This window comes from Pocillopora damicornis, chromosome 5 (genome assembly GCF_964200805.1).
Source record: "Pocillopora damicornis chromosome 5, jaPocDami1.2, whole genome shotgun sequence".
Taxonomy (NCBI): domain Eukaryota; kingdom Metazoa; phylum Cnidaria; class Anthozoa; order Scleractinia; family Pocilloporidae; genus Pocillopora; species Pocillopora damicornis.
In genome coordinates, this window is record NC_142674.1 from 26,181,602 (window position 1) to 26,208,236 (window position 26,635).

The 26,635-nt window shown below is 37.8% G+C and overlaps 1 pseudogene across 1 annotated transcript; it reads right to left on the reverse strand.

Moving 5' to 3' along the window:
* Positions 1–200: 200 nt before the first annotated feature.
* On the reverse strand, positions 201–26,635 carry LOC149046203 (cadherin EGF LAG seven-pass G-type receptor 3-like; annotated as a pseudogene). Its single transcript, XR_016186500.1, has 26 exons — positions 24,704–26,635; positions 22,822–23,451; positions 22,269–22,274; positions 20,112–20,960; positions 18,941–19,178; positions 16,230–16,354; positions 15,054–15,340; positions 13,822–13,982; positions 13,477–13,741; positions 12,798–12,862; positions 12,414–12,565; positions 12,198–12,264; positions 11,427–11,539; positions 10,465–10,591; positions 9,984–10,025; positions 9,572–9,875; positions 9,460–9,528; positions 8,831–8,875; positions 7,873–7,911; positions 7,401–7,502; positions 6,686–6,741; positions 6,525–6,569; positions 5,615–5,912; positions 3,551–3,677; positions 948–1,076; positions 201–269 (listed from the first exon to the last, which is right to left on the reverse strand). The product of XR_016186500.1 is annotated as a cadherin EGF LAG seven-pass G-type receptor 3-like (transcript).

Consider the following 26,635-nt stretch of genomic DNA (forward strand, 5'->3'; position numbering starts at 1 on the left):
TAATGCGTACACATACCCACGATACGAATCGGTAATGAGTGTAACAATATAGACGACGCCACCAAGAACCCATGATTGAACAAAATGAGAACATGATTTCAATTTACTCACATTTTATTTATCTGAATAATAACACTCCGGACACATGACCTAGTTTTCTAAACATTCCAGTTCACTACTAGTTAGGCCTAATCGTGGAGCTAACTTCCTAAACAACGATAATCCAATCCTCTACGCAATATGTACATGCTCTTCTTCAGAAAGCTCACCTATTAAAAAATAAAAAAAATTTACAAAATTCATTTTTGAAATAAAATCGTGAAAAATTCTTCCTCTTTTTTTAGGATCTTCTTTGGCTAATTCCTGAGCTAATAAGAACAGTTGTTCATCTGTGGGTATGCCTTCCTTAAATCTACGCCATGAAAAAAGCGAATTATACCATTTTACTTAAAATCGATATAAATGTTGGAAAATCTCTAGGATCTCCTTGTTCTAAGGCATCGAGTTCATGAGGTTTAAAACCTATAAGTTCTTGAGCGTAATTTCGCCATTTACCGTCCGAAAATGTTTCAACCCATGCATCTACTCCTTATTCTACAGTTTAAAATAAGGGCAGTGTAAGATGACGTCGTCTATTTACAACAAAAAATGTCGTTCCATGTCAGCACACAGAATTTGCTATGTTTTCCTGGAGGGTTTTTAACGCCACCGATGGAATAGATTACAATTCTTCTGACGACATTTCAAATACATCTTTCGATAATTCATGTCTGACTTGTGATGCCACTGGGCATCATTCACCGCTGTGTAAGGCAATTGGAGAACCAACAGCTCTTTGTAGTTTTACGACAGTTTACCATCAACCAACTGAAATAGAAACGAAGTTAACGTAAGTATAACAACGTTCAATGGCTTTTAAAACATGTACCTTGATTTACATAACTTACCTCCGGCACCGAAGATGATGATGAAAAAGAGATTTCAAGCAGAGTTCCTGAAGGCTTAGCTGTGCGGAATCTCATTGAAGCACTCCACAGAAGATTGACCTTTGAGTTGGCAGGCACCCTCTTAAAACTCTGTCGTGAGAAACAAGAAGTTTATATGAATGGTTTCCATATAAGAACCCGTGATAAGAAATTGACGTTCTCCTTAGTTGGGGTATTTTAGGGTAATGCGACTCCCAAAAAATCAACGCTGACGGGAGGCCTGGATAATTTCTCTCCAATTTAACCCTTTAACTCCCATGAGTGACCAAGACAGTATTTCTCCATACAATATATATATGTTATTTGCCGGCTGGGAGGTCCGTATGGCCGAGGGCAGCATTTTTTTGAAACTTGACGAAATTCTTTCCGGAAGAACCCGAATGATTTAGGGCTGTAAATACGACAAGATCTTCCATAAACTGAACAGGTTTTGAGCGAGTAAATGGTAGTTAAAATAGAGGTGATGCAAATTCAAGAGAGATGCCTCAGCGAAATATTTTCATTTCCGTAACGATAGTTTAAAAGGCTTCCAAACAAACTTTGAAACATTATTTTTACAAGTATCTGTCATAATCTGACACCTGTCAATTAGAGAGCGCGTAAGTAAAAAAAAGCGTAAGAACATTTGAAAAATAACGGAACTAGTTTGGCGAGGACTGTCACGACAATGTTTTCTTTAAAAACAGTCAATGATCTAACGGAAAGTATTTTTCACTCTCATCGACGATTCATTCATGTACGAAGATCTACCTCTGTTCATTAAGTAAACGTCGAGGAGAGTAATTGTGAGTAAATTCGATTTTTTTATTTTGAAGTTGTGAGAGTTTGCTCGTTTGTTTGCTGCAATGACGTGTGTAAATCTGGTCTTTCCTTCACAAAAACTAAATTCGAATGGCATACTCCAACGAGACACAAAGGGATTTAATGCGGCCTTTTCTCAAAAAATTCCTTCAGTTTCTATTGTGCAATTTACGGTACAAATGTTCAAAATGAGCGGACTTGAAAAGACTCACCGAGAGCGTTTATTTCTTGTAGAACTTAAATTAAAACTTCGCTCGCTCTTTAACTGCGAACTAATTCCTTGAGAAAATTCAGGTATTAAATGAATGAAAGTTCCATCGTTCAGTTTAACTGTAACCAAATACCTCACGTTTTAACTTTCTAGGTACTTTTTGTGAACGATTAAAATTAATTGCAGACGGGTTTTAGGCCGCTTGCCAGCCAACGTAACGACACTATTGTTTATACAAATTCATTCTGAAACCAATATTTTTCTGTCAACTAAAGTGATTTGAGTGAGAGAAAAGAGAGGATTCATAAGTTATTCATCGGCTTGAGGTATTGACCGACGTGTTTGCCTAAAAACACTGCCCAGCCGGAAAAACAAGATTTATTTAAGAAAAATGGCAACGAAAGTTGGGATGTACTCGGCGACTAACGAAAGCGTTACCGTGGCCCGTGGGCAGAGATAGGAAAATACTAACCGGGTTAGGAACCAATCAGATTGCAGGATTCGTTACCGTGCCCTCTCAAAAAAAAAAATAATACAATATCAACTAGGTAAGTGATGAGAATAAAGAAAAACATCAATTTGGGGATAATTAGTTGATCCAATATTAAATTCTCTGAACTAACATTGTAAGAATTGTATGGTTGACAGTGAGGAGAATTACAAATTTGATCGGGGAGGTAAAGGGTTTAGGAAATTAATTAATCCGAGTTACATCAACCTTTTACCTGCCATAAATGACCAAGACATAATTTCTCCTTACAATATCAAAACAATATCAAGAAGACAAGTGACGAGAATAAAGAAAAATATCAATTAGAGAATTACTAGTTGATCCAATAATAAATTCTCAGAACTTACATCATAAGAATTGTATGACAGACAGAAAGGAGAATTATCTTGGCAGTGAAAGGGTTAAGAAACAGAAATTGCTGACACAACAGAAGACAGTATTTGAGGAACTCGGCCCTTAACGTTAAGGAAGGGAATCTTTCAACTCTGAGGATTGTTCACAGGGTTTTTGAAACCAGCAGATCTTCGTCAGATGTACAGTGAAACTGATTTTTCGCTCTTTTCTCAGAACTGTCGGGTCAAAATCTGGTATGGATCGATAATTCAAGGCGAAAATACCGGTGATTAAGTACGTGCATTTATTAATTAAAGATCCACTAAATCAGATAAACTCGACGATATATTTCTTATAACAAGAACCGCATACATATAAATGCTCATAAGGTGTCCTTTATCATGCACAACTCATGAACTGTTGTCTGCATCTTAGATAGCAAGCATTTGAAAAGATTCCAAAAGATTCCGTACTCTTCCCAACGCTTCAAACTAAAGCAAGTGCGAGAGGAAAGATCACTTACATATCCGTAAAAAAAAATTCAATACCTTTTTCATAGCGACTTCCATCAAACCCAGTTGGGCAGTCACACCGGCGAGAACCAAGTATGTTAAAACACGTGCCTCGCCCGCAAGGTTTATATGCGCATGTGTTACCCATTGCTTTACATTTAGCACTGATCCCGTTGTTGTACAATCGCTGACTGACGTCCAAGAACTCGTGATTGATGTAAACATTTCTGATGCAGCCAGTAAAATGTTTGTAGAGGACTGGGAATTTAACTGGTAGCTGCACGAGTCCACCGAGAAGAAGAGGGCCTGTCAGATCCAAGGAGCTAAAAAAAAAAAAAACAGAAAAAAAAATCACAATGTTGCTATTTGCAGTTCGCTTTTTATTCCAAACACGAAAAGTCACTAGAATAATTGTTGTATAAAGTCTCCTTGTTAGTAACTTAAGAAATGTACAGAGAACAGTACAGAGAATATGGGTACTGATGTTTGGGTGAAAAGGGTTAACATAAAATTACCTTTTAAAAGGAGCTACATGAAGGGTGGTACACCAATATATTTAAATTCACAAAAAGCCTCATGAAAATTGAAATTCTATCCTCCGACACAAGGCAGAGGTATGCACCTGGATTGGAACATACTGCTCTTAACATAGTATATGTGACTAACTTGTTTGATTTCAAGTCACATCCCATATTAATAATCTATTCAATGCACAAGAAAATTGAAATACTCCTGCACCAAGGCTTCACAAACGGTCTTTAGAGGGTAGAGCTACCATAAAGAGTAAAATAAACAGAATCTTGTGAAATCACTTAAGAATAGGTCTCCTCGAATTAAACACTCAAGTTGTATCACCAAAATCAACACTGCACAGTTTGACACACGATCAGAACGCTTCCAACCACCAGTGGGCAGCATTACAAGCTGTACAACTAAAAGATTGTTCAACAACTTTCATTTACTCCTCATGGGGACGCGAAATTTTTTCTTTGTCCCACGCCCGGGACAAGACGAAAAACACCTTTTTCCATTTGTTTACCGTGCTCAAAAACTTACTATCTTTCTTATTCTATTAAAAAACATGACATTATCAACATGGCTGATCCTAGCAGTATGCAAGAATGCGTGTCATATATGAACTTGGTAATGAGCCTTGCTCACCATAAAGTCTCTGTGGCTCAGTGGTGGAGCGTCGGAGCGCAAAATCCGAAGGTCTGGGTACTAATAATTTTTTGCTATGTCCCACGCTCGTGGCGAACTCTGATGAATCCTTCGCTTTTCTTTTCTTTGTTTCTTGTTATTTAGGGAAAACTTAGAGTGATAAAATCTAGAGGGAACATTTATTTACCACTCTTTTTTCCACTCCAGGATTCAATTTTGTTAAAAAAAAGAAAACAAACAAATAAACAAACAAACAAAAAACTCATGCCGCGGAAAAATGAAGAAGACAAAAATAGCCTGAAATAGCTTCAGGAATAGAAGATAAAACTGCTAATAACTACGATCACCTGAAGAAAGATGTTCTCGAGCGTGGCATAAGGAAAATGATCCAGGTTCCACGAGGAATCGAACCTCAGACCTTCGGATTTCGTGTTACGATGCTCTACAACTGAGCCACAGAGACTCTATGATGAGCCAGTCCAATACTAGTTCATATGTGACACGCGTCCGCCACACTGCTTGATAAGCGATGTCAAAAGCCTTCTCTGAGTTAATGAAATCAGAAAGATGGTGAATCTTTCTCATTTCTTTCGATCACGGTGTGTCAGTCAGCCTTCTAGAGGGTCTCAATAACTTTTCCGTAAGCGGCTGCCGATGGTTTACTAGGCGGCTGTGCCGTAAGGTCAAACCCAAACACAAGAGCATGCTCGAGGACTAAACAGCGATGAGAGGTTTTATGGAGGCTGTAGATGGCTTTAATCTAAACCCCTGCCTCTACTTAAAGACCACCTTGGAGGCAAAAGAGGCCGTTGCAGAGAGGTGGCCGGGTTTATGAGTAACATGGCTAAAAACACTCAAGAAACACATCAGCTTGGCCTTTACGTAGACCTTTCAAAAAGCTGACTTCTGTACGAGAGACTGACATTTATAGATGCACTTAGTTAAATTAATGTAAGACTTAAGTTAGGAGCTAGGGTTCTCTCTCCATCGTGCTGTCTTGTTTAAAAGTTAACGCGTTGACTATCAGAGGTGACGAGAATAATAAAACTTATCAGGTAAAAGCTTAGATTTGGGAGTTTAATGGTTACTAAATCTTCACCTGAGTGATTTATCATCGTCATCGTCATCATTAAGCTCTTCCATGACAGGAATAGGAATAGGATTCTTCGGTTTCTTGAGAGCTGACTTCAGAGGCTTCTTTTTCAAGCTGTTGTCCACAGATGGAGTCGGATCGGAGGTGGCAGCCGAACCTGACACCCCTTTGTCCTGTATAATCTCGGGGACGGCTTTGAAGGAAGGACGATCCTTCTTACGATCGATCGTCGGTAACTCTTCGTCATCGGTGTCGGAAGATTCCGACTCGGGTTCTCTCAAAGGTTCTTCCTCGGGTGTCGTCTCTGTGGCAAGGTTAGTAAGGAAGAGAAAAACATGAAAAAGATGCGCGTAATCTGATTAGCCGTGGATTAAGTCAAACAATTCATAGCCCCGCGCGAAGTAATTTTGACACTTGAGTATTAATTTCCTTTTTTATTGTCCGAATACAAATGAAAAAATAGAGTCTATTTTGATAAATCACATTTTTACCAGACCATTGTCTGTCTATCTTCATGTTTGCCTTTCTGCCCGTCTGTCTGTCGGTCTGTCTGTCAGTCACTTTTTCAGTCTCTCTTTCAGTTTCCCTTTCTATTACTCTGTCTGTCTGTCAGTCTGTCTCTTTGTGAGTCAATTTCTCAGTCTGTCTGTCTGTCTCTTTGTCAGTCAATTTCTCAGTCTGTTGGTCTGTCAGTCAATCTCTTAGTCTATTTGTCTGTCTATCATTCTGTTTGCCTGCCTGACAGTCAGTTTGTCAGTCTAATTGTCTGTCTGTCTGTCAGTTTATCTGTCAGTCCAATTGTCTTTCTCCCTTCTTCCCTGCCATTAATCCAAAAGAATTAAAAAACATCCTTCCATTCGCAATTAGTTCTGTAAGATACGTGCTTTTCTGCGTGCAAAATCTTTAACATCCTTACCCATTGGTGTGCTATGCATAGGTCCGTCTGAGGCGTAGAAAGGAGCTGGAGGAAAAAACAAACCAGCAAAAACTTTTCATCAAAATGCAGATCCTTGGGCCGAGTTACCAACACTAAGGCTAACCAAGGCTGATTGTATTTTAAAAAACTATTTTTCTAACCTTTTCGACGTTTCTTCCTTGGAGTTTATCTTTTGGCCATCCATTTTCACTCGGAACTAAGAGAGAAAGTTAAAAGTTGGAAACTCGCAGAAAAGGTTGCTGTGATTTGCCGAGGTAAATATACAAGTAAGAAAGTAATGTAATTTGGAAAACATAGATTTTGTTCAGTAACAGTGTTAATACAAATCATTGGCTTCTTCAAATGCTCTGTCACTCACTCTTTGTCACTTGCCCAATTGCGGCAGATTGCTGAGGGGAAATTTTATTTCAAGTGGGTTTTAGAGTCTTTAATTGACCGTAGAAAAGTAGAGTCTTTAATTGACTGTAGAAAAACCATCACCAAAGTAATCACAACGGCCAATCAAAACGAAGATTTATATCGTCATTAGCCTATGAGCACTCACAACAGGCAAACTACCAAATGCGCGGGAAAGCGCGGGAAAGCGCGGGAAAGCACGGGAGACCAAGTCATGACTGGTTTTCGTTTGGCGTATGATTGGCTCAGAGCATGGCGCGAATTTTTTTTTTTAAAGAACAATTATAGACCGAAGCAAAGCAAAACCAACCAAATCCAGATTAATTTCGACAATCAATTGGAAATTACTCTAACCTGTCCTATACGTAAACATACTAACTCTAACTGAGCCAAAATAAAGTGAAAAAAATATTTACGACAGATGAAAATAATATCTCTACAGAACCATACAATTTGTACCTTGGTCATCTTCAGAGTCGGAGGAATCAGATGGAAGACCAGGCGATGAAGGCCGCTCGTCTTCCTCTTCGGAAGATGATTCTTGTTGGGCGGTGCTCACCTCTGGAAAAAAGTATTAAAAAAGGCGATCAATGGAAATATATACTTAAGTAAATATGGCGGACGGACAGGGGAGTAACCTGCTTCATTCAATATTCTTCATTACTCCCGCGAAAAGAATCGTTCAATATGGACAGAAACATTGAGTTAGGTGCAATTTGTAACATAGATAATGTAATTAACGCCAACAATTATAATTAAAATATAAAAGTTAATTGTTTACGATGAAGATAAAAAAATCTTCGCCTACGAGAGAAGCTGCCTTATCTTAAATTCAAAACACAAAAGTGACAGGTAGGGGAATATCATTTGATCTTATGACAACTTCTCCGAACTGACACCAAAAGAATTATATAGCAGACAGTAATGATACCTGACTTATCGGTCTGTTCCCATATTTTCCTGGCTCGCCCTACAGATTTAGGGAAAACAAAAACAGGATTTGTCAGTCCCTGTAAAAGTTAGACGCTTCATCAGACTTACGCGCTTATTTCGCTCATTTCTGTTCACCAAACCTCTGTCCACTTGTCTAATAAGAGTTTAGAAACTCCAAGCGGGCTCGAAACCACATTTAGTTCGTGTAATTTTCCCCAACTGTTTCGTTCGGGAGAAAAAAGCGTGAACCTTTTAAGCAACGTCAGAGGTTCGAATCCTCCTTAAGTCAGAGTAGGAGAAATTGCTTAAATTTGAACGAAGATATCTTTTCACCGAACCTAATTGGAGTGGGTCCTGGACACTCAAAAATTTCTTATGCAGTATTTATGTTCTCTCGCCCGATAGCCTCGTTTCCGTGCATTTTCACGCAGATACCGCTATACCACAAGAATGACGTCCAGAACTGTAATAACAGCCATTAACAACTATTCACCGAAGGGGAAGTGCCTAGTGGTGGATATACGGCAACGCAAATATCCACCTCATACCAACCATACTGAGGAGAATAGTTGCTCAAATATATATCAAAGCAGTGAAATACTGTAGCACTAAAGGTCATATTAACTAATTTCTTCCTGCAACGACTACCATCCTTTTGGGTGCAAATCGCGCGCGCGTTGCTCGGACGTGATTAGCAAGGGATATTTGGAGTTTGAGTAGCCCATCAGATCGCGCCTATAATGCTACCCACTGTTGCAGTATATATACTCACAAGATCGTTAGCCTTTAACTGAATGTACCAAAGATGAGTTACAGATGTTTCGTTGCACAATAATATTGTTTGACGAAGTAATATAACCCCTTATTTTCCTCTTCGTTTCGTGACCATCAAAATATTGACTACAAAGGAGTTAAAACACAGAAATGTTTGAGTTTACGCCTTGTAGACATCTTACCGAGTTCAGGATTATCAGGGTACTTGGCCTTTGGCGATTTTCCATCTGAAATTAAAAACAACCAAGTAAAAATTAGTTCCCAGAAATGAGGAATAACTCCATTATAACGTATTCTTTCGCTGAGCGAAATGAAAGACTTTGACGACACAAACAAACAAACAAACATAATGTTCAGTTTCTGCAAGCCATAAGTCATTCTTAAAATGGTTCAAAGGAATTGGCTCCTTGAAAAAAAGCAATTACAAATTTCACTATACAGCGATCCATGCCCAGCCCCTTCCGCCCTAAACCAGTTGACCTGGCTCCATGTATGATTGTGAGTTGAGATTGCTTCTGATGTCTTTACTTTCTAGGTGATTCTTCTTTTCTCCCTACCGAATTGAATTGCAATGGCACATTTCTTGTGGGACGACTCTAATTAAGGAAAACTTGGCTTCTTAGGGCACAAATCTGGTCTTCATGGAAGAAAAAAAAGGGGGGGGGATTTGGCAGGGGCACTTTTCTTCGGCCTCTAGGGTATAAAAGCCGACTAGAAATCACTGTAATTTATTTAAAACCACGTTCTCATTACTTGGACTGAGCAGAATGTATGGAGCATATCGGGGAGAAATAACATCTCAAACACACACCTGGTGCACTGGTATCTTCATCTCCTATAGTATTTCCGTTTTTCCGAAGTGGCGCCTTAGTTGTGGGCGCTTATTCGGGGGAGGGCGCTTCTTAGAGCGTGGATGCGTGTTCAAATAAATCTTGTATACCTAAAGGGGGAGAGGTTGGGTCGGATGAAAGAATAGCTAAAAACTGAGATGGGGTGAAAATATGGCAGACCATGAATTGATCTTTTGAAAAGAAGGTCAAACAGCGGAGAAGAGCAAGTGAAAAACAGAACATGCTTTGTACAGAATGTCTCATTTAAGAAAAGGGGGCACAAAGAAGTAAAGAGGGTGAATATTCCTCTTACAAAATGCTGGGTGGGTTTCTGTATCCCATATGTCTTGTCTTTAGTCTTCCAGCGCATGTACACATTCTTGAACTCTTTCCGAACCTGAAGGTTTTTTAAATAATGCAAGATTGTGAAAGTGAATCTAATATTCTGTGTCCATTAAATCAAATTGAAATCGTGAAAAATAAGAAAGATAGATATGTCACTCACCGTCTTGTCCAATAAGAGATAAAACACTAGTATAAACAGGCCCTATGAACGAAACAAGCTCATCAAAAATTTGTCGCTGATCGATCGACATTCATCGACCGGAGAACTACAACGGCGCAAATTCAAGGTATTCAGCATTTATTAATTTAGAGACGAGTTCTCACATCTCTTGAGAGTTGAAAATGAAAATGAAAAGGAAACATGCATTTTGCTTCTTGTCGATTATATGTGTTCAGGTACCGAACTAAATATTTGTCTCTACGCTTCCTTAGTCTGTTTTTTTTAAAGCTTTCAACCCACTTTTTGAGAAGCGATCAATTTTACAATAAGAGAGATATAGGAGTAAAATTTCGATCATGCTCTGATGGCATAGAAGCAATGCAATCCTGGATTTAGTAGCAAAAACAACTGGATGAGAGAAATCCTCCGTTGCCTTTCCATATTAAATTAAAAACTACTCTACGAAGAACAGGGCTCTAACCTGGCTGAACGTGAAGGCAGTAAAGACATAGTGAAAGGTTTCCAAATCTTCATTCACCATCAAAATGGCGAACGCGAAAGATACTCCTATCAGGGGAAGAAGACCGGCTGTGGCTCGTAATCCGGCACTGTGACGAAAAAAAACCGAGATGAATAAATAAAACATTTGAAAAATGAATAAAGAATTATCTAGTTTAAATCATAACGAACCAGTCTTTATTTATCGACGGGGGGGGAAGGGGAAGGGGGAGGGGGGGTCCAGAGAGGGAAGGGGCGGGGAGGGAGATCACGTGGTCTCAAAGGGAAACAGAGGGGGAATCAGTCGTCTCTAACAGAGTTTAAAGGTGGACTATGGAAAATTGACTTCCAATGGAGGGGGGGGCAGGGAAAGGGGGATCATTGGAATACTCCACAACCTCATGGGAGGGATTCGGTAAATTTCACTTTATCATTTTATCATTTTAAGGTATTGTAACATTTCTCAGTAACTGAGCAGTTGGAGATTGGTCAGTTGAGGGAAGCAGTTTTGAATACATGGTCTGCATAAATATAATGTCTTCCGTTATCTAAGGCGTGGTAGTTAACTATTCACCTCAGTGGAGGAAGCTAGCAGTTGATATTTAATCTCGCCGCTTCACGGTTCGGTAAATATCCACCACGAGCCACCTCTACTTCGGTGAAAAGTTGTTAAATAGTCTTTTACGCTTAAGCCTGGTTTTCCCCAGCGACGCAAACACAAGCGCAAGCACAAACGCGAGCATCAGGTAATTATGCCAATTTAAAACGAACGTCGAAGAGCACATAGAGTAGCACAAGAAAAAGGACAAATTTTGATCCTTGCGCTTGATTCTTGCTTGCTTCTCTGAGCTGTTATGCTTGTTTGTGCTTGCATCGCTCGTAAAAACCAGGCTTTAGCAAGAGACGATTGGTACGCTCATGTAACAGTCAAAAGTGCTATCTTACGTCAAGTTAGATTGTTCGTCGTCATGGTGATGGTGGTGATGCCGGCGACGTCTCTTCCTTGATTGTTTTTGAAGTGAAGTGAACAATGCCATGATAAAGACGAGAGTGTTAAGCTAAGATGATAAAAAGAAAATCAATGAACAACACGACATACTAAATCAATCAATGTAAAGGTCTACAAATACTGCACCATTCCACAAATACAAAATTTGTGTGTTAATATGAACAATTTCAGACCATTATCTCTATGTAATTGTTTGTTTTGTTTGCCACAGCGACATGCATGTCAACTGCGCAAAAGAATACCATTGAGGAAAAAACTATGTCACAAAACGAATTAAAAAATAAAACGGGCCCAACGTTCATCGACACAGTGTCTGCACCGAAACTACAGATGGAGAGGTGGATGGGAAAACAAGATGAGGAAGAACGGGTGAAAAGTGGACGGTTGACATTAACCCTACTCATTAATAAGACAATTCTAATGATGTTAGTTCGGAGAATTTGGTATTGGATCGAGTAATAATCCCTTAGTTGATATATTTTTTTCTTTTTTTCTCATCACCGCCCTGCTTCATAGTGTGATGATGTTGTAAGGAGAACGGGAATGAGACCAGCTTCCTAGAGATGTCACGGCGTGTTATTTGGCATGTTTTCAGAAATATTTTTAGTTCAATTGATAATCAGTTCACCACAAGAAATTTACCTCTTGATTTGTCGTTAATATTGACATGTGTTGTCAGGAGTGGGATCATTCGTGAAGCTACTTACCGCGACAATGATGATGATCGGAATCGTAAACGTCCAGATAATTGTTCCATCTGTCGACATCCAGCAGCTGAAAAGTAATAAAAAAAAGGTGAAATGTCGCGAAATTGGTGGGAACTGTCACTATCTATTGCTTGGTCTGGGAATGTTAAAAGTACAAACAAACTGTTTACGGGAACTAGTAAAAAGTTCTACAGAGACCATACAAGGTTGACTTACAATCTCTGGTTTCCGTAGCCCTTGTTCGCTAAGCCAGCGGAAACCCCGACCACAATAGCAGGACAACCTATTATTTTATAAAAGGATTTCCATCCCTGAGAAAAGCCGTAACAACACGTGAAAAAATACGATATTTTTTCACGTGTGTTTGATATCGCCAATCAGCTGCTGACACGTCACACGCCTTTCGCGCCGCTCGGTCAGTTTGGTGAATGAACGGCAAAGCCTTCACCATTCTCAATCCAAGGTCGTTTGTCAGAATATTTCCGATTATTTCTGCTTAAAAACCGAAATATTCGTATCGACGCTTACAGACAGTGACGTTCAAACTCTCCTAGAAAGGGAAGAAAACCAAAAAAAACGAAAAGAAAAACCGAAAGTTACGTATTTAGTGTCTCTTCGTATAAACGGGTAACCGAGTTGGACCATTTCCGAAAGGCCCATAGCCTCTGTTTTAAAACGAGCCCAGATACGATACTTCTCATAGGAAAATAAATTATTTTGCAAACGAAGCTATTTTCACGAAAAAGGGGTCGGAAATGGCCTAATATTCATACATCCACTATTACCATGCTCACTCCAAAAGCACAGTTCCAACGCTTACTACATAAACAAGCACGCACGAACACACATGCACGCGCTTGTACGCACCTGCTCGCACACGTACACGCACGTGCGCACGCACATACGCACTCACACTAACGCTCCAAACCTAACATTTAGTCTGTCTTGCCTTTCTGTGATGTTTCTTCATGTAAATTACTAACAAGTAATAACACGATTTATCTTGCAATTTGGTGTAATAAGCACTTATAAATTTTTCAAAGACTACAAACTTCACTCGCCCTACAGCTCGTGCAATTTTGTGGTACTGAAAAATTTACTCGAGCGTATTAACACCAAATTGCACTCGAAATCATGTTATTACCTATACTCATAAACAACTATCTTTTCCTCCAAGCTTAGGGAAATCAGTGCATTGCTTCTAATTTAATACCTAGAACAGGCCACAGAAACATAAGCCTAACAGTTTAACTAGAGGAATTTGCTTAGAAAAGCATACCTTGTATACAGCCTCTAAATCTACCATACACTGCAGACTTGGTAGAATTCTTCCTCGCTCCCATGAAAAACTGTCTGGCAACTCCAAGGTCTTTTCCACTGGATGCATCTGCAGAAACTTTGTAGATATAGTCCATTGTTATGTTAAGGGAAGAATCTGTCCAGAGGATCTCGATGTGATGCCACTGGGTATCATTCACGGCTATGTGAGGCAATTGGAGAACTAACAGCCCTTTGTAGTTGTACGACAGTTTACCATCAACCAACTGAAATAGCAATGAAGTTCACGTAAGTATAAGAATGTTCAATGACTTTTAAAACATGTACCTTGATTTACATAACTTACCTCTAACACCGAAGATGATGACGAAAAAGAGGTTTCAAGCAGAGTTCCTGAAGGCTTGGCTGTGCGGAATCTCATTGAAACACTCCACGGAAGATTCACCCTTGAGTTGGCAGGCACCCTCATAAAACTCTGTCCTAAGAATCTCTTAGTGTATTTCACACCTGTTGAACAAGGAAGTTTGTATGAATGGTATCCATATAAAAACCCGTGATAAGAAATTGATGTTCTCCTTAGTTGGGGTATTTTAGGGTAACGCGACTCCCAGAAAATCAAAGCTAACTGGAGGCCTGGATAATTTCTCCTCAATTTAACCCTTAAACTCCCACGAGTGACCAAGAAAGTATTTCTCCTTATAATATTAATACGATATCGACCAGATAAGCGATGAAGATAAAGAAAAACATCAATTTGGGGATAATAAGTAGATCCAATGCTAAATTCTCTGAACTAACATTGTAAGGATTGTAAGGTTGACAGTGAGGAGAATTACAAATTTGATCGGGGAGGTAAAGGGTTTAGGAAATTAATAACCCGAGTTACATCAACCTTTTACCTGCCATAAATGACCAAGACATAATTTCTCCTTACGATATCAAAACAATATCGAGCAGAAAAGTGACGAGAATAAAGAAAAATATCAATTAGAGAATTATCAATTGATCCAATAATAAATTCTCAAAACTAACATCATAAAAGTTGTATGACAGACAGTAAAGAGAATTAACAATTATATCTTGGCAGTGAAAGGGTTAAGAAACAGAAATTGCTGACACAACAGAAGACAGTATTTGAGGAACTCGGCCCTTATCGTTAAGGAAGGGAATCTTTCAACTCTGAGGATTGTTCACAGGGTTTTTGAAACCAGCAGATCTTCATCAGATGTACAGTAAAACTGATTTTTCACTCTTTTCTCAGAATTGTCGGGTCAAAATCTGGTATGGTCGATAATTCAAGGCGAAAATACTGGTGATTAAGTACGTGCAACTATTAATTGAAGATCCACTAAATCAGATAAACTCGACGATATATTTCTCATAACAAGGAATCGCATACATTTAAATGCTCTTAAGGTGTCCTTTATCATGCACAACTCGTGAACTGTTGTCTGCATCTTAGATAGCAAGCATTTGAAAAGATTCCAAAAGATTCCGTACTCTTCCGAACGCTTCAAACTAAAGTAAGTGCGAGAGGAAAGATCACTTACATATCCGTAAAAAAAAAAAATTCAATACCTGTTTCACAGCGACTTCCATCAAACCCAGTGGGACAGTCACACCGGCGAGAACCAAGTATGTTAAAACACGTGCCTCGCTCGCAAGGTTTATATGCACACGTGTTGCCCATTGCTTTACATTTAGCACTGGTTCCGTTGTTGTACAGTGGCTGACTGAGGTCCAAGAACTTGTGATCGATGTAAACATTCCTGATGCAGCCAGTAAAATGTTTGTAGAGGACTGGGAATTCAACTGGTAGCTGCACAAGCCCACCGAGAAGAAGAGGGCCTGTCAGATCCAAGGAGCTAGAAAAGAAAAAAAAAAGATCACATTGTTGCTATTTGCAGTTCGCTTTTTATTCCCAACACGAAAACATTCCATACATGATTTTGAGAATTTAAAAAGTAAGTAGAATTATGTATAGGACAAGTAGTGCAAAAAGTGTACACTTGTGATAAAAGCACACTGATCAGGAAGTTCTAGCCCTCAAGATTACAGTTGACCCTTTGACTCCCAGAAATGAGAGCTCCAATTGCAGTTTGACATAAGTAATCTGACAAAAAAAATCACTGCTTGGATCTAAAAAAAATGTCAAAAACATCTTACAATAAAGGTCACCCACTATACTAAAATTATTGCATAAATTAACCCACTTATAAATAACTAAAGCTCTGATGATGATGATGATAATAATAATAATAATAATAATAACAATTAATAATATTAATAATAACACTATTATCAGTTCATATGATATATTTCTCTATTCTCAATTCTCTTATAAATTTAAGAAATAACTAATTCAAACAAATTGGAAAATAGTAAATAAAAATCAACACAGTTTTTAACCCTAACAAACCCCAACAATCAAAAGGCAGACAAATTGGCTTTAAACAGAGCAAAGCCAACAAGTGGAACTCAGGGCAACTAAAAACAAATCCAGTAAGTAGCTGAGTGGAGAACTACAACCTGGGACCACTGGATTACAAGTCCAGCGCCCTAAGCACTTGGCCAGTCCCCTAAGCACCTGGCCAGCACCCTAAGCACCTGACCAGCACCCTAAGCAACTGACCAGCACCCTAAGCGCCTGGCCAACACCCTAAGCACCTGGCCAACACCCTAAGCACCTGGCCAGCACCCTAAGCACTCAGCCACTCTGCCTCTCTGATGGTGTGCATTTACATAAAAATGTACCTGTAATTTTCAGATTCATCTTTAATTTGAAGTTGCTGTGCTGCAGCACATGGGAAGGAGGCAGCTTTGGTCCCAAAATTCACTGCCACTGCAAGTTTACAGCCATCAACAATGATAATGCCAGTCTGAAAAAAAGAAAAAAATGATTTACTGGGTAAAAAACATCTGGAAAAAGGGTTACTAATCCTTGAATGAATTAAATTTTTTCAGTACAAAGCAAAGACTCACTCTGAGATCAGCAAAGTAAAACACAACATAACTTTGGATAATGGATTGTAACAGGGTGTTAAAGGTGAAAGTGTTGCTTAATGAAAGGGTCACAACCCTTAAATCCTTCCAATATATGTACATAGCAGTTTACCCTCTAATTCCTAAGATGTGATTGTTAATTCTCTCCTCTTGCTGCTACACATTCCCTTTTAAATTACATGTAGTTACAAGGATTTGGTGTTAGATCAAGAAGACAACATTAACTGATAAGTCTGAGTATTCTTATTACCTGTTTGCAGAATTATGTATGAATACCACAGGGAGAAGTTACATGTTAATCACTTCTAATAGTTAAAGGGTTCATCTCATAAAAGCTACTTACTGAATTAAGAGCAAAAAGATGAGATATTTATTGAGTTATCCTTCAGGCATTTGAAATCAGATCATTTTTTTAGCCAATTTGTAGAATTATCTGACAATATATTCATTTACATTCTTTAACATATAGTCCACAATTGTTATTTCAACAAGATATTACATCTACAGTGATGCAGTTTTGGAATATGGCTCTCCCTTATCAGCCACAAATTATTTGGTTTCTACCAGCAATTGCCATGCCTACACTGGAAGAGAAATAATTCCAAAGTCTTTTTTTTTCCTTTTCTCTAAGTTAAAAATTCAGTATCAACAACATTCAAAAGGGATTGATATATTTTAGTATTTTCTCACAAGTTCAGACTTTTTGTTGTGTGATGCCCATTATTTTCCCATGACCTTTTCATTTTTTTAAACAATGCAAATTATACTTCAACTTGTAATTAATTTTGAAAGAATACAATGAATTACTTATAGGTCATACATTCTCATTGCACACCACTCAGTGCTATTCCAATGGAAAACAAGGAACTTCAAATTCTCCCCAATATACATATAGAGAATTTAACCTTATGTAGTCAATTTGTTCATTTGTATACACAGGTTATCTTGGCACATGTTGTGCATGTTCATGCATGTTTCAATGCTAAGTTTTTTCTCATAGCTGTGCCAGGTTGAAATTTTGAATTGCTTGTCACTGCAGGAGTTCTGTTTGTTTTTTTTCCAGACTTAAAAAGCTTGTTGCTCTGAAGAAGCTGTGATACTTCCAAAATGATTTTTGGATTATTGATCTGAGAAGGAAATATTTATCTCCATTCCTTTATGTTTTGACTTTCTTTAAGTTCAGAGGTTATCAATGAAGGTAGTAGTTGTTTTCATATGAAAATTTCAAGTTTGTTTTTTTTTTGTTTTTGTCTTGAGTGGAGTTATTTTTTTTTTATGGATGATCAAGAGGAAAAACAGGCAAGTGTTGTTTTTCATGAAAACTTTCTTGAAGTCAAGAGTTTTACTCTAATTGAGATGCTCTATAAAATAGTCCAGTAATATCTATCAAAATATTAGCACAGAGAAGCAGATAATCCCAAAGTTGATCATATTTTTTGGGTGGTTCGTTTAATCACTGATGAAAAAACACATGTTTTAGATTTTTATCATGATTTGGCTTCCATGCAGCAAAATTTAACCCAGATTGAGTGTGTGATTTCATGAAATTGTTCCTTAAAAAACAATTTTTAACTCCAAGAGATAAGGCTCTCTAATCAATTTAAATGATTGGAATTTGTACATTGTAAGGAATGTCAAATGAAAAGTATTGTGTAACATAAACCACTCCAAAACTGCACTCTTCAAATCATTAAACAATTCCACAAATAAAACAATTTTTGCCCATTTTTCTGATATTGAGGAACCTAACACATACTTGTGCAACCAGCAAATATCAGGGTAACATGAGTGGTCAGATATGTTTGAGAGGTGACCCTTGACACTTGAATCTTTACAACTGAAGTTGACATATTTACCCTCAAATTATACAGCAGCTGTTTACAGGTTATTGGCCACCAAAAATACATGTCACCTTAAGAGTAAAAAAGTTTAAGCAACAAAACCACAGGACACTCATAAACATATTGAAACCACCATGTTAATCTTGCTCTAGAAAAGCTCCAATCTGTAGTTTTACACTTCACCTGTAGGTTTCAGTTTGAAATAGTTTATGAATTTAGAGTAACAACTAGTTCAGAACTTTGCAAATTGTAAAATACCAGAAAAAAAATCAACAGACTGTAACACAAAATAAATTGAATTTCTCATTGCCTCCTTCACCCTTCAACTCCCAGAAGTAACTAACATGTAATAATGATATCCAAACCTTATCCATTACACAGGTAATGAGAATACTCAAAGTTGTTATCTTGATCTGATACCACCAGATTCTCATAACTAATTTTAAAAAAATGTACAACAGCTAGAGGAGAGAACTGACACTCAGATCTTGGGAGTTTAAGGGTTAACTGAGCAGGAGACCCACATAGTATAGAAGGTTCGTGATTAAATAAATTGTAATTCACATTCATGAATTAAATGGTATTTACATTGGAAATATTTTTCCAAAAAAAAATTCTTACCCTGTTCTGAAATGCCACTTCTACTTTATGCCAATTGCCATCAATGACACCACCATTTACATTTGATGTAACACTTCATGGGAAAACAGTGAAAACCTGAACCGAACTTCTCCTTGCCACACTCCCACTGCAATAAAGTCATGTTTTCCATCATATCGTCCATTGAAGAGCAAAAGCCCACTGTGCTCAGTGGTGGTAAACTCCATCTGTATGTGTAAACGCCATCTTTGTTTCAATGCTAGGAAAAAATAAAGTCATCATCATCCCGAAACAAACTACAAACAGTGCCATTGGGTAACAACCCTTTAACCCCTAAGAGTGACCACCATCTAATTTCTCCTTACAATATCACCCCTAAATCACACATTTAAGTCACTAGAATAAAGGACAAGATCACCAGCTGAGGAAGCTCTTGAATCTTGTACATTAAGTGTCCTTGTCAGTAACTTAGGAAATGTACAGAGAACACTACAGAGAATATGGGTACTGATGTTTGGGTGAAAAGGGTTAACATAAAATTACCTTTTAAAAGGAGCTACATGAAGGGTGGAACACTAATACATTAAACCCTTAAACTCCCAAGAGTGACCAAGACAGAATTTCTCCTTTCAATATCAATACAATGTCAGGAAAATAAGTGATAAGAATAAAGAGAAATATCAGTTGGGCAATTGTTAGTTGATTCAATACTGAATTAGCCAAATTAACATCATGAGAACTGTACAGCAGACAGTAAGGAGAATTACTTTAGAGATCTGGGAGTGAAAGGGTTAAACACATGAAAAAACCAAATGAAATTAAAATTCTTTCCTCCAATACAAGGTGGAAGTGTACACCTGGATTGGAATGCACTGCCCCTAACATGGTATATGTGACTAATTTGTTTGATTACAAGCCATCTCCTATATTAATAATCTATTTGTTGCACAAGACCAGCACTTAACTTTAAACTTTGAGTAATTGTACAAAACCTCAACATTCAAAAATTCATTGTGTCTTAATTCTGTAAGTTTTTCTTCCATCCTCAATACAGTGTGAAATTCAATCAAATTCAGTAAAAAAGAGTGCAGTCATGCAGAAGTGGCAAGTTTTAAAAGGGGAGCTTACTAAAGTAAAGTAGAAGAGCTTATTCTAGGATTTATAGTACATATAACTACAAATAAATCCTTACCTGGAAAGGCAACAAATAATCCTTTTTCAAAACTGCGCATGGTCAGTTGGCACAGTGACCCATCAACTTCACTCGGATCTTTGCACTGACAGGTGAACCCGCTTCCAAGAACATTTTTACAACCACCATCACTATGGCATGGATTTGCATTTAGATGATATTATGTTGCTTTTGAGTCTATAGGACACTTGCTCTTTGACATGTCAATCTCACAGTTTACACCAGTTCTTCCTGGATTGCATATACAAGAGTAGCCTTCCTCTACACTCACACACTTCCCATTGTTTCCACAAGGATTGGAGTAGCACAAGTTTAAACCTGTGTCACAACTTTCTCCTCAATAGTCAGTAGCACAGGGGCATCTGTAATTAGTTTGCACTCCAACTGAGCGGAAGACCACCTTTAATGAGCTGTAGGTGTTGGATTTGTCAGTATAATCAGTGTATGACAAGCAGCTCCTCCTGGATGTTGGTAGGGGGAAGTTGCATATCTCTTCAATACATAAGCCATCTTTGAAAGGAAGGAGAGTGACTTTTGCCATTTTGGAAATCTGCACCATATTTATGTACACCATGTCTCTCACATACAAAGGACTATAAAAGTTAAAGTGATCATTTTTATAAACAGCCACCCAGAGCTTGAGATTAGAAATATCATCCTCAAGTGGTGACTTTGCCTTGATTATCCTTGATTCTATATTAAACAATCTGACCTGGTAGTCCTCACAATTCACAGCAGAAGCAATTCCCCTCACAAGACCCTCATAGGATTTATCAAAGAATTCTTTGATAGTGACATCATGGACATCCAGGGTAAAGCTGTTCCTTTGCGAAATGGCTTTTGGAATTCCTAGGAATTCCTAGGAATTCCTAGGAATAAAGGTGTGAATTTTCACAGTAAATTCGGACTGGGAATTCCTAGCAATTCCCAACCATAACAACTCTGGTTCTAAAAACCTAGAAATTCCTAGAAATTCCCAGAAATTCCCAAAAATTCCCAGAAATTCCAAGTTTATAGCCAACAGGACTTGGAATTCCCTGAAAAGCTGTAAATCTAAAAAATTCCTAGGAATTTCTGGGAATTTTTGGGAATTTTTAGGAATGTTTAAGAATTACTAGGAATTTTAAGCAAAAATTTGAGGCTAATGATATAAAGTAAATACTTTAAATTTAAAAAAACTCCGCTAAAATTCAAGTATTCAATGAAATTTATTTAGAGGCTTAATTAAGGCTTACATGTAAAATATTTTTTACTTATTATTAACATCAATGTGTGGTAATATTAGGATGGAATTTGATTTATTTTTCTTTTCTTGAAAACTTCATACGGATTACTCCTCAATTACAGCTATTCATATAAAATAGACCTAATCAATCATGAAATTTGGTTTGACACAAAATTGTGAATAAAATCTGTTGATTCTTTTCCATAAAATACAATATCTTATATTAAATTTGAAAACCAAGCACTCTTGGGAGTGAAGGGGTTAATTACAGACAAATAAAATTGATTTTTTTGATTAAAATCTTGTTGTAAATGTAACAATAAATTAGAATGAAGTTATCCTAAACTGCAAACTTAGCTGCTGTTGTATTTTTTTTCCTGGGCTCACAATGAGTTGGCCTTGAATGAGGTTGTCTACAAGAAGCCTGACAATTTTGTATCTGGATTCCATGACATCAGAATTTGAAAAAAAATATATATTTATATTTAAAGCTCAGACCAGGCCTTTAAGATGGCTATGAGGAAAAGGCCATTAATTGGATTCTCAATTGAGAAATCTCTGTTATATTGAGTGACTTTTATATTGGAGTTAGTACATCTCTCTCATAGATTTTACTAAAAAAGGGCTGAATACATTATTTTATTTTTACCAAGGAGGGCTTCTTTATGTAATAAGGTTTGTTTAATAACAGTTCCTATTATGAATCTTGAATGTTCCCAAACGTGACTAGAGGAATCTTGAAACCTTACTGATAGGTTTATTTCATTGTAAAGCATAAGCTTAAGAAACTGCGGCATGCAAGTGACCGATTCGATTCTCAGAATTATTCTAGTTTCAGTTGTGCCGAGCGTTATGTAAGCTTGATTCAACCCGCTACATCTATTCTTTTATAAGATTTTGATCACATAACGAATATTGCAATTTTTACTCACCACAAACTTCCAAAATCGTAGCTTTGCAGATGGCCACTCGACCCTTGTTTGTACCAGTCAATATGTCAACTGTTGTCCCTTCTTTTAACTCCACGGCGCCAACAAATTTCTTTTCTTTTACAACACTCACACTGTTCTCGTTTTCCCATTGAACCACAATAAAAGCTATCTTTAGAAATGTTATATTAAGCAAAACAGTTAAGAAAAAAAAAAAAACCATCAACCAATGAAAAGTACATTCAAAGACGAGCGCCAAATGGAGTCATCTTTGTTTCCAATCACGGGCATGATCACGTGGATCTTTTAGGACTTGTCATTGGCTAGCAAAGTGAATCCACTGGCTTGCTGATTGCAGTGTTAAGAGAAGCACACAACTTTATTCTGACTTCTCCGACTAGTTCTATGTTTCTAGACGATGGATACCTTAGTGATATAAATAATGATGTGAGCTCCCTCTATGTAGAAATAATCGACAAGAATCGATCGCTTTACTGACGTGTTGACTAAGACTTTGGGATTGACTTCAAGATAACCTGTCGTTCTGTTCAAAGACATGTCCCAATCTCCTTGCGATATTTGGCTGATTTCATAAGACAGTCAGAAACATCAGGGTCATATGCAGGTATTTTAAACTTTGGTGGCGTAGTAGAGCTTTCATCTCGAACATTAATGACAACAAAGAAATCCTGAAGTACAGGCGAGTTATCATTTACATCTTTCAGTGTCACATTGACAATTGTTTCAACAAAGAATGGCGATGATGTTGCCCGCACCTTTAGAATATACTCAGGTTTTGTTTCATAATCTAACAATCTCTTGGTCATAATCACACCATTTCTCTGAATGACAAATGTTAAAGGATCATTGCCAGACACAATGCTGTAAAAAATCTCACCACCTTGAACAAGGTCTTGGGACACTGCTTTCACGGTGACCACATTGGAACGCATTCTCACATCTTCACCAAGAAACACTACATACAGATCCTTTTCAAATTTTGGTTTACTGTCACGAACATCTTCCAGTGTTATCTTGACTTTCACAGTTGACTTCATTGATGGTCTGCCTTTGTCAGCAGCAACCACAGTCAGTTCATATTTGGGAATTGTTTCACGATCAAGTGACAGCAAAGTTCTGATGACTCCCTGATTGCTGTCAATTTGAAAAGCACCACCTCCATCACCTAAATAAGTATTGAAAAATACAACAACAACAACCAAAAATATTAATAGGAACACGATCATAAATGGCTTAATCAATACCTGTACTTGAAACCTATCAACCCTTTAACCCCGAAGAGTGACGAACATCTAATTTCTCCTTAAAATATCCCCCAGAATTACACATTAAGGTCACAAGAATAAAGGAAATGATCATAAACAAGAGAAGCTCTTGATGGTTTATCAAATTCTCCTCATCAGCACCTTAGGAAATGTACAGACAACAGTATGGAGAATATGCATACTGATGTTAGGCTGTAGAGGGCCAACAACATTGTGCTTTTATTATTATGTAAGAACAAACACATTCAATGTTGCCATGGGTCTGTTCAGATCACAGCAGATGTCAAAATGTAAATAGAACAAAAAAATAGTTGAACACAAGAAGCAGCCAAGGGTGGCACTGATTAGATTTTTCTTCACCCACTCTTGCTAAAACATGTTAACAAATTTTAGGCATGCACCAGTGTTAGACAGTGTAGCTTAATGTGAATTTTAAGTCAAAAAGATTTGGAAAGTTGTAAAAAAAAAGCAACAGTTTTTACATCTTTAACCCTTTGATCCCTAAGAATGATAAACATCTAATTACTCCCAACAGTTTTACCTCTGGATCAAACATTGAGGTCATGAGAAAAAAGGACATGATCACAAACCCAAGAAACTCTTCATTGTTCGACAAACTCTCCTTGTTGGTAACATTGAAAATGTAAAGAGAACAGTATGGAGAACTTGTATACTGATGTTAAGCAGCAAAGGGTTAGGGTTTACTAAACTAAAAATGTCTACAAAACAACAGGGAAATACAAATGAAAACCTGAAATTGAAATATGTTATTGGACAGATTCTGTCTATAAGCACTACATGCAAGCATTTGGGGGTTAAGAGAGGTAAGTTTCTAAAGAAACTATGGTGCTGCATTGGTGGAGGATTCTAACAGGGTAATTCATTATTATCAACTGAGTTGATAACATAGTCAACTCAGTTGATTACGTACAGATTGGCCACCTTAAAGAATTACAAAGCTAATGTTTCAAGCCTTGGCCCTTTCTCAGAGCCATGACAATGGGCTAACACTCGAAACATCAGCTTTATAACTCTTTATGGTGGCCAATTTATGTTACCAACCCAGTTGATAATACTAAATTACCCTATTTGAGGGTTAATTATGCATGTAACTCATGATGAAATATCAAACAGTAAATTAGATATATTTACCATTTTTTGCAAATGAGTAGATAATGGCTTTATTTGAACCCTCATCATCATCAACTGCAGAGACTTCCAAAACTCGTGTTCCAGGCTGTACACTTTCCAGAAAGGATTTTTCATAGTTGGACAGTAAAAATCTTGGTTTGTTGTCATTTACATCTGTTACTGTTATATGTACATTAGCAGTTCCTTTAAATGGTGGATTACCATGATCAGTTGCACTCACTTCAAACCTGTACTGTGAAGTTGTTTCATGATCTAAAGGGAGCAACACAGTAATCTCGCTAGTTTTAGAATTGATTTTAAAGTCTCGTAGAGATTGTTCAATTGCATAGGTCAGTTTAGCATTCAATCCTTGGTCACCATCAGTTGCCTTGACAATAAGAACCCTTCCATCAACTGCGGTAGCCTCACTGATCCTTTGTCTATAAATACGTTGTTGGAAAATGGGCTTGTGAGTGTTAGAATCAGTTACATTAATGCGCACGCCTGCAGAGCTTTCCAATTGACTGTCTCTAGCTTTTACTGTTAACGAGTAGAATCTAGTCTTGCTAAAGTCCAGTTTACATGATAATGTTATAACACCATTACCAGAAATTCGAAAGCATCGTCTTTGACTAGGGATAGACATCTGGAGACTGTAAAAGCTGGTAGTCTGCCACAGGTCAGGGTCGGTAGCTGTCACCTGAACAATGGTTGTTCCAAATCGAGCATCCTCCTCTACTGATCCAAAATAAATGGATTTTGAAAATCTTGGAGGATTGTCATTTATGTCTCCCACATTAACAGTCACTTTAGTTTGGCTGCTCATAGGGGGCCTGCCCTTATCTTCAGCCTTGACATGAAATGCATATTGATTCACTGTCTCTCTGTCTAATTTTCTGGTAAGGTACAAGTCCCCAGTTTGGCTGTTAATACCGAATGGTAAATTGGACTCCACTAAACTGTAAATGATCTGTCGGTTTGTACCATCATCTATGTCAAATGCAGTAACACGAGTAAAGGTGTGTCCTATACTCTCACGTTCCGAGACCATTTCTTGAAAATCAGAATTCACAAATGGAGGTGCATTGTCATTGACATCAATAAGATATATCTCCACTGAGGTTTCGTTGTAATTTGGCGATTCGCCTTTGTCTTGAGCCATCACAAAAAGTGTATGCACTGGAATGTACTCATAATCAAGTTTCTTGTTTCCTTTGATCTGACCATTAAGATGATTGATAGAAAAAAGTTCCTGGTCATTACCACTGCTAAAACTGTAGGTGACTTCACCATTGGTGCCAAGGTCCTCATCTGATGCACTTACAGTCAAAACTAGCTCCCCTGTTTTGATTTTTCAGGAATCTTTTTGGAGTATTCTCTCTTTAAAAACTGAGGAACACAGTCATTGACATCAGTAACAGTAATTCGCACAGTGGCCTGGTTTGTTTTAGGAGGGGATGCACTATCACTTGCCTGGACAGTAAGGGAGTATTGCTGTACAGTTTCTCGATCCAGATGTTTGTCTACAGTTATTGAACCACTACTTTGATCAATTGCAAATGCACTGTTAACACCACTATTATTAATGATGTTGTAACGGATATCTCCATTGGAACCTGTATCTAAATCGCGTGACCGCACATCAAGGACCGTCTCTCCGATAAAAATATCCTCTGGTATGACTTTGCTGTAGGGGGATGATTCGAAGTTCGGCGCGTTGTCGTTTACATCATCGACATAGATGGTCAGATCTGCTTCAGCATACAACGATCTTTCTTGTTCGTATTCGGCTTTGATACGAAAATAGTGTGTCGGCATCTTTTCACGATCTAAAGAAGCTGAAGTTTTTATTAATCCCGTGTTAGGATCGATCCCAAAGAACGACTGACTGAGTAAATTCTGGGACGCTTCCATCGAGTATTTAATTTTCCTAGCGTACCCATTGTTCATATC